The following is a 10043-nucleotide window of genomic DNA, read 5'->3' on the forward strand; positions in this document are numbered from 1 at the left end:
TTATAGCCGTTAGATTGTCTTTATCTTCGTAGGAGTAAATCTTAACCCTAAAACTCTTTTAAGCTTTTAAACCCTAGCCACCACCCTTTCTCCATGAGCCACCCTACCTTACGACCATCCACCACTTCTCTTGGTCGTCTACCACTTTTTGACGACCGTCGTAATGTCGAATATTTATAAATATGTCTAGATTTGACATTCCTCCACTATATTGATTATATCTTTTCATCTTGACCTCATATTTATGTGAAACCAAAGACAAGATTTCTAACTCGTGAGGCTACCACCCATTAAGATATCATAAGTTTTATAAGGACAGATCAGTCCAATTTTGATTCACAACGATGGTATTAGAGCTAGGTTCCTCGGTTATTGGTGAACATATGATCCAAGACAAATCTGAGGAAGATCGCTACCAAGGAAGACCAAGAACTCATCTCCATATCAACTAGGTCTTCTTCGGCACCACCATCACCACCATCCACCAACATGGATATTTAAAGAAATTTTAAATTTGAAAGAGAACTTGAAGGAGATACAAACTTTCCTCTAGGCCTTATCATCAATCTAGCTTTGTATTTCACACCGCTCTTCAATTGAGGATCTTCTTTCTTGAAAAAATAAATATTTCATTGTACTCTACTCCTAAGTCTTATTCTTAAGGAGAGATTGCAATTTGTCACTTATCACCACTTTCGGTGTTCCTCATAGCTTTTTAAAAAGTTACACTTTCATCAATGACCAAAAGTGCATAACCCAACATATCAGAATACCATGTTGACTTTCTAATCTCTCTCCTTAGCCTTGCTATTGTTATGGAGTCTTGTTGATTTGTCTCTTGAGGTATTAATCTCCTACAAACCTGAGTCTTCATCTTCAATACCATCATTGTTATGATCCGACCAAGGGAATTGAATCGAGTTAGTTAGCTAGGTTTGTTTACTGTTGTAAATTTCAAATAAAGCGGATGTAAGCACAATATGGCAATTTGATCTGATGTGTTATGATTCGACATTTACCATAGAGTGAATATTGAGTTAATTATCATGAGTTAATTATCACCATAGAGTGAATATTGAGTTTTAACTATTTTATTATCGAGCATTTACCATTTTATTGTAGTCGTTAGATTGTCTTTATTTTTGTAGAAGTAGATCATAACCCTAAAACCCTTCCAAGCTTTTAAACCCTAGCCACCACCCTTCTCCATGAGCCACCCTACCTTACGACCATCTACCACTACCCTAGCCACCACCCTTCTCCATGAGTTACAATGTCGAATATTTATAAATATGTCTAGATTTGACATTCCTTCACTATTTTGATTATATCTTTTCATCTTGACCTCATATTTATGTGAAACCAAAGACAAAAGATTTCTAGCTCACGAGGTTACCACCCATTAAGATATCATAAGTTTTATACGGATAGATCGGTCCAATTCGAGTTCACAACAATGGTATTAGAGCTAGGTTTCTCAATTATGATCCAAGACAAATCTAAGGAAGATCACTACCATGGAAGACTAAGAACTCATTTTCATATCATCTAGGTCCTCTCCGGCGCCACCACCACCAGCCACCATTGATGACGAGCCACCAACATGGATATTTAAAGAAATTTTAAATTTGAAAGAGAACTTGAAGGAGATACGAACTTTCCTCTAGGCCTTGGTAAAGGTCCTACAATCACCTACCACCATCGCAGAATAGCCGCCATCACCACCTTTAAGCACCAACAATGGTGAAACCATGGAGATCATCCAAATCACAGCAACCACCCATCCTTCGACTGTTGAGGAGCTCACTCCATCCTTGTAGACCGAGCCTTTTGCCGCAGCAATGTCGGAGTAGTCCCTAGCTGTCGCCTCGACGCCATCTTCCCCACCCACGGTGGAAGACTATTGTTACTCTTGCAAACCAGATCTAGAATGATCTATTAATAAAAAATTATGATATTTTAATAGATAGTAGCCTCATGAGTTAGAGATCTTTTTGATTTAGTTTCATATGAATCCAAGGTCGAGGTGAAAGATATAATCAAAATAGTGGAGGCATGTCGAATATGGACATATTTGTAAATTTTCGACATTGCGGCAGTCGTTAGAGGGTGGCGAACGATCGTAAGATAGGGTGGTGGCGCCGGAGAGGACCTAGAGAAAGGTGGAGGCTAGGGATTAGAAGCTTAGAAGGGTTCTAAGGTTAAGATCTACTCCTATGAAGATAAGGATAATCTAATGTCTATAATAAAATGGTAGATGCTCGATAATTGAATAGGTAAACTAAAAATTCATCCTAAGATGATAATTAACCCATGACCTCTCTTATTTATAGGAGTAGAATTATAGCTGGCCGGATCCAATTCACCTTATTAGGTAGAATCATAGTGGGTCAAATCTAGTTTGTCCTATTAGGCTTACATCCACTTTATTTGAAGTTTAAAGCAATAAGGAAATCTAACTAGCTGACTCGACTCAACTCCCATGGTCAGATCATACTAATAATCTAAAGAGGTAGTCTCCACTAAACTTTTTACTGCCTCAAACTACATCAAATTTATGCAGTTGCCATGCCAGTGTATTATCCAGTTCCTATTGAAACAATATATCCATGACTTCACATTGTCATATCCCTAAATTTTTGGTGCCATCAAACATTTCTACCTCAAATTTGGCACTTCAATATTTTTTCCTGATTTAGATGTTTCTAATAATTTTTTGCAATCAGTAGACTTATCCAAATGCTATCCCTAAACCCAAGATCTTAGCTTGGACATTGGTATCTGACACCACTCGTTGCATAAACTAGGAAGCAATATCCCATGCTAGAAAAGTGGAGAACTACTAATCACCTGAGGCAACCACAGAAAGAATACCAAAAGTAAAAAAAACAACAAAGAAAAGAGAGCGTGAGATGAGATTTTTGTTGTTCGACCCTTTCAAATTCAAGTATTACCAAGGTACAATAAATCTCTCCTAATACTTAGAGGTTTTCTCTGTATCAAAGCTCTCTTATTGATGCCTTGAAATCCAATATAAAAGTATTTATAGGTGTCGTTCGAAATGAAAAATAACCACGGCGCATTTGAATGTCTACAAGCCCTTTCAAATGCTCATGGCGAAGTGATCCAAAAATATCGTTCCATTCAAATGCTTTTAAATGGACTTTGAACACTAATACCCACAAAACTCTCCAAAAGTAGAACCTGGATTGAATGCCTCGAATACCATCTAACACTTCTTGATCGTTTTAATGGCAGTGGCCTTGTTGAAATGCAGAAAAGGTACGCCATGAATTTGAAGTTGAGCATATGAACAGGTTTATATGGCCATTTGAATGCCCCTATTCAATATGAGCCAAAACCAACAAAATAGAATCTAAAGTTCTATTTGACCTAATCTTTCCATTGTCATTTATGCATGGACAAACTAACATATAATGGATAAGAACATATAGCAATAGTATGTTTATCATGAGTTGGTAGTTGGTACATTCACGAGCCTACGAGAGGACTCACGATAAAAGTACACGTAGAGAAAGCGTATGATAGACTGAAATTTCCTATTGAAAATACAAATAGGTAAGGCTCAATCTAGAATAATTATTCCTATTTCTTATTCCTAAAAAAACATACTTTATTCGACGAATAGTTATTCTTTTGTTTATTTTTAATTTAGAATAATAGTGTAATAATTATTTTTATTATGATATAATAAAGAAACAAAAAAATGTTCGTTTTTAATAAAATTACAAAAATATCCTTTCATTTGATATAGAGTAGATACTTTTAAAGCATCACACTCTATGTATGTAATGCATGCATTCATATATGCGTTATTATTTTATATGTATGCAATGCTTTATATATAAGCATCACAAGATGCACAATACTTGAGAGGTAGCTATGCAATGACTCAGAGAGGTGGCCGTAGGTGTGCAATGCTTGAGAGGTCACTGCTAGGTGTATAATACTTGAGAGGTATGCAATGCTTTATATATAAGCATCACAAGATGCTTGAGAGATCAATATTGCTTGAGAGATCGCCACTAGATATGCAATGCTTGAAAGGTAGCCATGCGATAATTGAAAGGTCGTCAGTACGTGCGTAAAGAATTATCATAACCATACTATATATTTTATTTGCTATATATTACAATTTTTATGCATGCAATGGGTATATAAATATTTTCTAGGTATGCAGTTGGTACATTTTAATATTTTCATTTTAATTTTTCGAATTGCTACTTATTGGGCCCTCAAGTCACACCACCCGAATTACTATTGTCTTTTAAACATGATTTCCACATATTATACCCATTATTCCTAAAACATGATTAAAAAATATTAATCCCATTTTGATTGTTACATTATTATTTTGCCCTTTAAACCTAATTTTTTCCCATGTTATATCATTTTTCTATTTGGTCCGTTAAAATTAATATTTTACCTTTTAACCTTGATATTCAAATGTTATACCAATTTTTTGAAGAAAAAAAATGAATAAGAAATATTAATGCTCATTTTGACCATTAAAATTACTGTTTTGCCTTTTAAACATGATTTTCATATGTTATACTCATTTTTTTCTAAACCATGGTTAAGATATATTAGCACCCATTTTAATTGTTAAAATTACTATTTTTTCATTTAAACTTGATTTTCACATGTTATATATTACAAACCGGCCTAATCTGATCCGCAACAGTTCTGGACTCGATGAAGTATGAAACTTTTAAAGGGGATCTGCGAACAATCTAACAAACAGATCCTTCTAAATTTTGGATATATTGTTACTCTTGGAGAGAGCTTTCCAACGAATCTAAGATCACAAACTTCGAACGATTAGATCTCAAGATATCAAGCAAATAGTTACTGAAGGTCAATTAGATTCTAGTTTGATAGCCCACCAATAGTTAGATAGATGCTAGGTTTAGTTTTAATATAAAGGGGGTGAAGATGTTGTAGAAGAGGGGGATTAGAAGCTGGAAGAGGTTGACAAAAGACTTGGGTGGTGGAAGAAGGGAGGAGGGAGGGGGCGCCAATGACTTGAGACAAGTAGAGAAGGATATAAAAGGCCAAAGCCAATTCAATTATCTAAGATTCTTTTCCAATTAGGGTTTTCTCCACATATTTATAGAGGCTCACCTAGGGACTCATCAACTAAGTTAAACAACTCTAATAAATCCTAACAAACCAACAACTAAATTAAAAAACCCTAACAAACCAACTAAACTAGTCTTCCTTATCTTCTCAAATTAATCATTCATTTCGTCACAGATAGAATATGAATCTAGAGAAGTCACAAATATCAAAGTTATAGATTTGGAGATTGGCGATCTTATCCAACTAGTCTAATATTATTTATATATGTGTACAATATTCTACGAATATTTTTCAGAAACTAGACGAAGCTAGATTTAGCTAATTAAATAAAATCCTAACCTGCTAAGACTCTAACTAAACTAAATAACCAAATAAGATAATTAGACTCAATCCATTGAGCCTAACCTCCTTTGATGTGATCTAATCTAACCCGGTTCGCATCATTATACCTATATTTCTTAGACATGGTTATCAAATATTAAATCATTTTTTACTTAAAAATGTGAAAAACCTGAGTAAAATGAGGGGTAAGTGCTACGATAGTGAAACTAAAGAGAAAAAATTGAGCAGAGAATTTTTGGTTCATAGAATGAGCTTAGGTTGATGGTAGGAGAGATGACAGAAATTTTTTTAAATTACTTTACTCAAATTAAAGGTAAAATGATAATTGTGTGTATGTATGGTATACGATTCAATCTTAATGAATTATATTCGTAAAATAGAATAAGGCTAATCTAATGTTTATTTGGCATTCTAGATTAGGGGGTCTTAATATAAAATAGGAAAAAAAATATTCCTTAAGTGAAAGGGAGCTTAGGGAAGGATGCTTGATTTTCTTAGCATCTTAAATCAGACCAAAGTTGTGTGGATATATATATATATATATATTGGACATCTTCTAATTCCACATCAAAGACCATATCAAAAACCCATTAAAGCACTTTGTACAGTCATATCTTAAGGCCCTCTAACTGCCAAATTAAAGCTTAAAAATCAGTGAATTAGTGAAAAGTTTCTGAAATCCCCTGGGAGTTCCAAAAACATATAAAGTTTCAGAAAATAAAAAGTACTGTATCGTGGATATACTCTATATGCTATACGTGTAGGTGTATTAATCATCTTCCAGATTGAACCTCACAAGATCATGGCGAACTAGATCTTGAAACAAAATATTTGAGCCAGAGGTCAAGATATCGCACACGCAACACTGACATTTGCAAGTGATAATGGTATTTGCCATTCTGCATGTACCCTCCAAAGTAAAGAGCATTCAAGGCCCATTTGAGCATTTTGTAACAGCCATATATATATTTTGAGGCCTTGTAACTCCATGATTAAATGTACATAAGACATCTTAAAATCAGATAACTAATGAAAAGGCTTTGAAATCTTTCAAACAATAGGCATATGAAAATGTTTAATATTTACCGCAAACTATCTACAAACTGTTCTTAGTTGATATTTATCTTTTACGCCACCTAGCAAAGCCAGCTAACCCACCCTAATTAGGCTGCTAAATTCTATAGATTCTAATTTTCCTTCAGCCCATCATTCACTAAGATAATATATGCACCCCACTGCAAATTGTCTCAATTTGGTGGAGAATCCTAAACACAATTAATTGTTTGAAGAATTTCTACAACCACAGTTCTATCTCTACCATCTATAAATAGCATACCCCCCTACTTATCAAAACAACGAAGTTCAACAGAAGCCTTCAGGTCCGTACTAGAGTTTCCTTTTTGGGTAAGTAACAGTTGATTCTGGATGCATGTCAAGATTTAAAAATTAATTAAAACTTCTATCTTCTTCTACCTTTATAGATTATGAGACAATTGTTTAGTATTGTTCTTGCAGCAGGAATAGCTATGAGAAAGATGAAGCTTGTAGTGTTTGCATTTCTTGCAATGTTCATGATTAGTTCTTGTTTCGCGATGCCAAGGAAGATGATTAAGGATAAACAACTGCATGTAAGAGAACACGCAAGGGCATTGGAAGGAGTTTCAACTGATGGAAGGAGCTCATATGACAACCATCATACAATACCAAGAAGCCAGTATAATAATTGGAGCACTCCAGGTAATATGCCCGGGGATGGTGGAGATGGTGCTGGCAGAAAAGGATCTAAAGAAGCTTCCAACAACTAGTTATGGTTGCCCTAAACATATACTTGCATAGGTAAGCGTCTTATATATTATTATGCGGAGTGCATGTGCAGGGTTAGAGAATTAAGTATTGTAGCTTATGTAATATAGTTTGTGTTTTGAAGGACATGCATCCAGACAGTCCCACTCTTACTAAATAATTGGCATGTGGATGTAATATATGAGAATATTTATGTAACTCTCCCTCTCTCCCTCCCTCCACCTCTTGTTGGAAAGAAATATTGAAAACATATTTGATTCCAACTTAAAGAAGAGTGTTTGTTGGAAAGAAATATTGAAATCAAATTTGGTTCCAACTTGAAGAAATTTCAAAATCAGATTTTATTACTATTATTATTGATTTGGTTAATCTGTTTGTTATTTACTTTTCTTGTAAATAGCAACACTATCATAATATGTTGGATAGACAAGCTTAATTATAAGAGAGATTGTTGTATATTTATATACTTGATTCATCTTAGTGAAAGACACAATTCCGTCATTCTAATCCTTTTACACCTCCATCGGGGCCTGGATGTTATTTGGAGTAAAACTTTTTCCAGCGTTCAATCAATCCAAAGTAACTTCATATATACCTGGCACAGCACTTATCACCTTAGTACGTACCATGGCATGCATATCCAATCACTATATATAATATCATGGCATCCAAAAGATTAAGAAATAAAGGAACATTAATTTTGAGATTTTGAGGTATCACAAAAGGAAGAGGAAGACTTTTAAGTCTCACAAAAATAAATATAAAGCTTGGAGTGTGTTACTGGGTTCCGTTAGAAATATATATATATATTGGCAATGGTATGATAAGGCTAGTGTTCAAGCTCGATTAGTCCATCCTTTCCATCTGATATGATATCATCTGATATGATAAGGTTAGAATACATAAGCCAGTTAATTTGCTTCATTGCATTAGCCCTTGCTAATGCGATACCAATTTTACAAGCTAAGGATTTGAATATTGGCCTGCTATCTGGCCTTATAATTAAGGAATTACATATAGATAGATAGATAGATAGATAGATAGATAGAAAGATAGATAGACATATAACTATTAAGGATACTCAGAATTAGCACGCACCAGTCTATCTGACAATATCTAAAGTAAGTAACAAATCATCGGTGCACATAATAGAGTTGTGGTCTTGTAAATTGAAATCTAAAATGCTGCTTTATAAGATACAATTTATCGTCCAACATGGATGACAGAAATGTTCATAAATTACTTCCTCTAACTCAAATAGCCCTTGTATATATAGCTCATATAGATTACTTCCTATGGAGAGGGAACTATACATATGAAATGACATCGCTATTCTTGGTAAAAGAAACTAATTTCACTGATTATTGATTTAAACCAATATTCATGATCATCTCAAACTTAAATAATATAACAAAAGTCGATTATTTTATTTTTATAATACAAAACCAAAAATAATATTTGTATCAAACTTGATAACAACTTCAAAAAGTCTTATAATTAGCTTATAGACTTGATCTGAAGAGATTTGTTTTTTAGAACAAGACAACGATCATGTTATAAATATTTGGTCTTGTTCAATTCAAATGCATTTAGTAGAAATGACAATCTTTGATCATTCTTCTATTTTTTTTTGTGTGTGAGAATAATCTTCTCCTCTTTAGTCCTCTATCACCTTCCTTCAGCGAAATGGTATAAAACCTATTTTTCTAGTAGAAATTGTGGCTTCCAACTACTTATTACAATTCCAACTCCTTGCTTCACTTGAGGAGAAGTTGTTATAGGAATCGCATGATCTATGTACCTTAGACTACAGCTACAATGAAGTGGAGTATATTATGTGCCCTTAGTGTCTGCATATCTTATCCTTTTTCTCATACCATAGTGTATATATATATCTTAGGGTCCTTAATGTTGAGGTATGGATATTAATTTCATTTTCAAGGTTGTAACGCATGACAAATTGTGGAATTCGATTTGATTCTTTTCTTTTTTTTTTTTTTTTTTTTTTTTGAAAAGCTGGCTATATTAGACTGACCTATCCGCCTGTAGGGATCACGGCCTCCTCCAAAACGAGGTTACATAATTCCACGGGGATAGAGTCCGTCGGCCCCAGCCGAGCGGCCCCCAGACCCCGCTTACCACATTTGGCCGCCCAGTCGGCCACTTTATTCCCTTCTCGCCTTACATGTCTCAGGCGACAACTTACAAAAGAGCTGAGTAATGCGCTGCACTCAGCAACTAAACCCCTAATTTTCCAAGGGCAGCTGACTCTATTCTGCATGATCCTAACTAACTCCAATGAGTCGGATTCCACTTCCACCTTGGTGTAGCCTGCCGCAAGTCGCAGTCCCAACCGGAGGGCGTGCCCCTCGGTTCGTAGCGGCGACTCACCCACAGATGGTTCCCATGCTGCTACGACCAGGGTACCGTCTGCAGCCCTTATTATCGCTCCCGCCCCTCCGAGACGATCCTTCCCGGAGAACGCACCATCCACATTGACCTTGATCCACCCTTCCGCTGGGTGTGTCCACCTTGCCTCCTGCAGCCTCACAAGAGTGGACCTTGGCCGCCCTTCCTTTGCATAGTCCTTAGCAAGTTGGACATTCTTTTGTTTTTCTTCCTACACCTTGGGGTACAGAAGGTACCTCTTTGCCAAATCAATATGTCCTATTGGATCATTTTCTCAACGGAAAAAATATTGTGTATTGTAATTATGAGTATTGACGGTTAGTAAACCTTAACATGGATATCATATATTCTTATAACAAGTGTTATGTCCTTATAATGTTAAAAAC

General features: G+C 35.2%; 1 long non-coding RNA gene across 1 annotated transcript; it reads left to right on the top strand.

Annotated features, from left to right (window-relative positions):
• The first annotated feature begins 6719 nt into the window (after positions 1 to 6719).
• Positions 6720 to 7574, top strand: LOC140784692 (uncharacterized). Its single transcript, XR_012108304.1, has 2 exons — positions 6720 to 6849; positions 6961 to 7574. It is a non-coding gene; the product is annotated as an uncharacterized lncRNA (long non-coding RNA).
• Positions 7575 to 10043: the final 2469 nt, after the last annotated feature.

The sequence above is a fragment of the Typha latifolia genome, chromosome 3 (genome assembly GCF_019914945.1).
Source record: "Typha latifolia isolate L0001 chromosome 3, TyphaL0001v2, whole genome shotgun sequence".
NCBI lineage: Eukaryota > Viridiplantae > Streptophyta > Magnoliopsida > Poales > Typhaceae > Typha > Typha latifolia.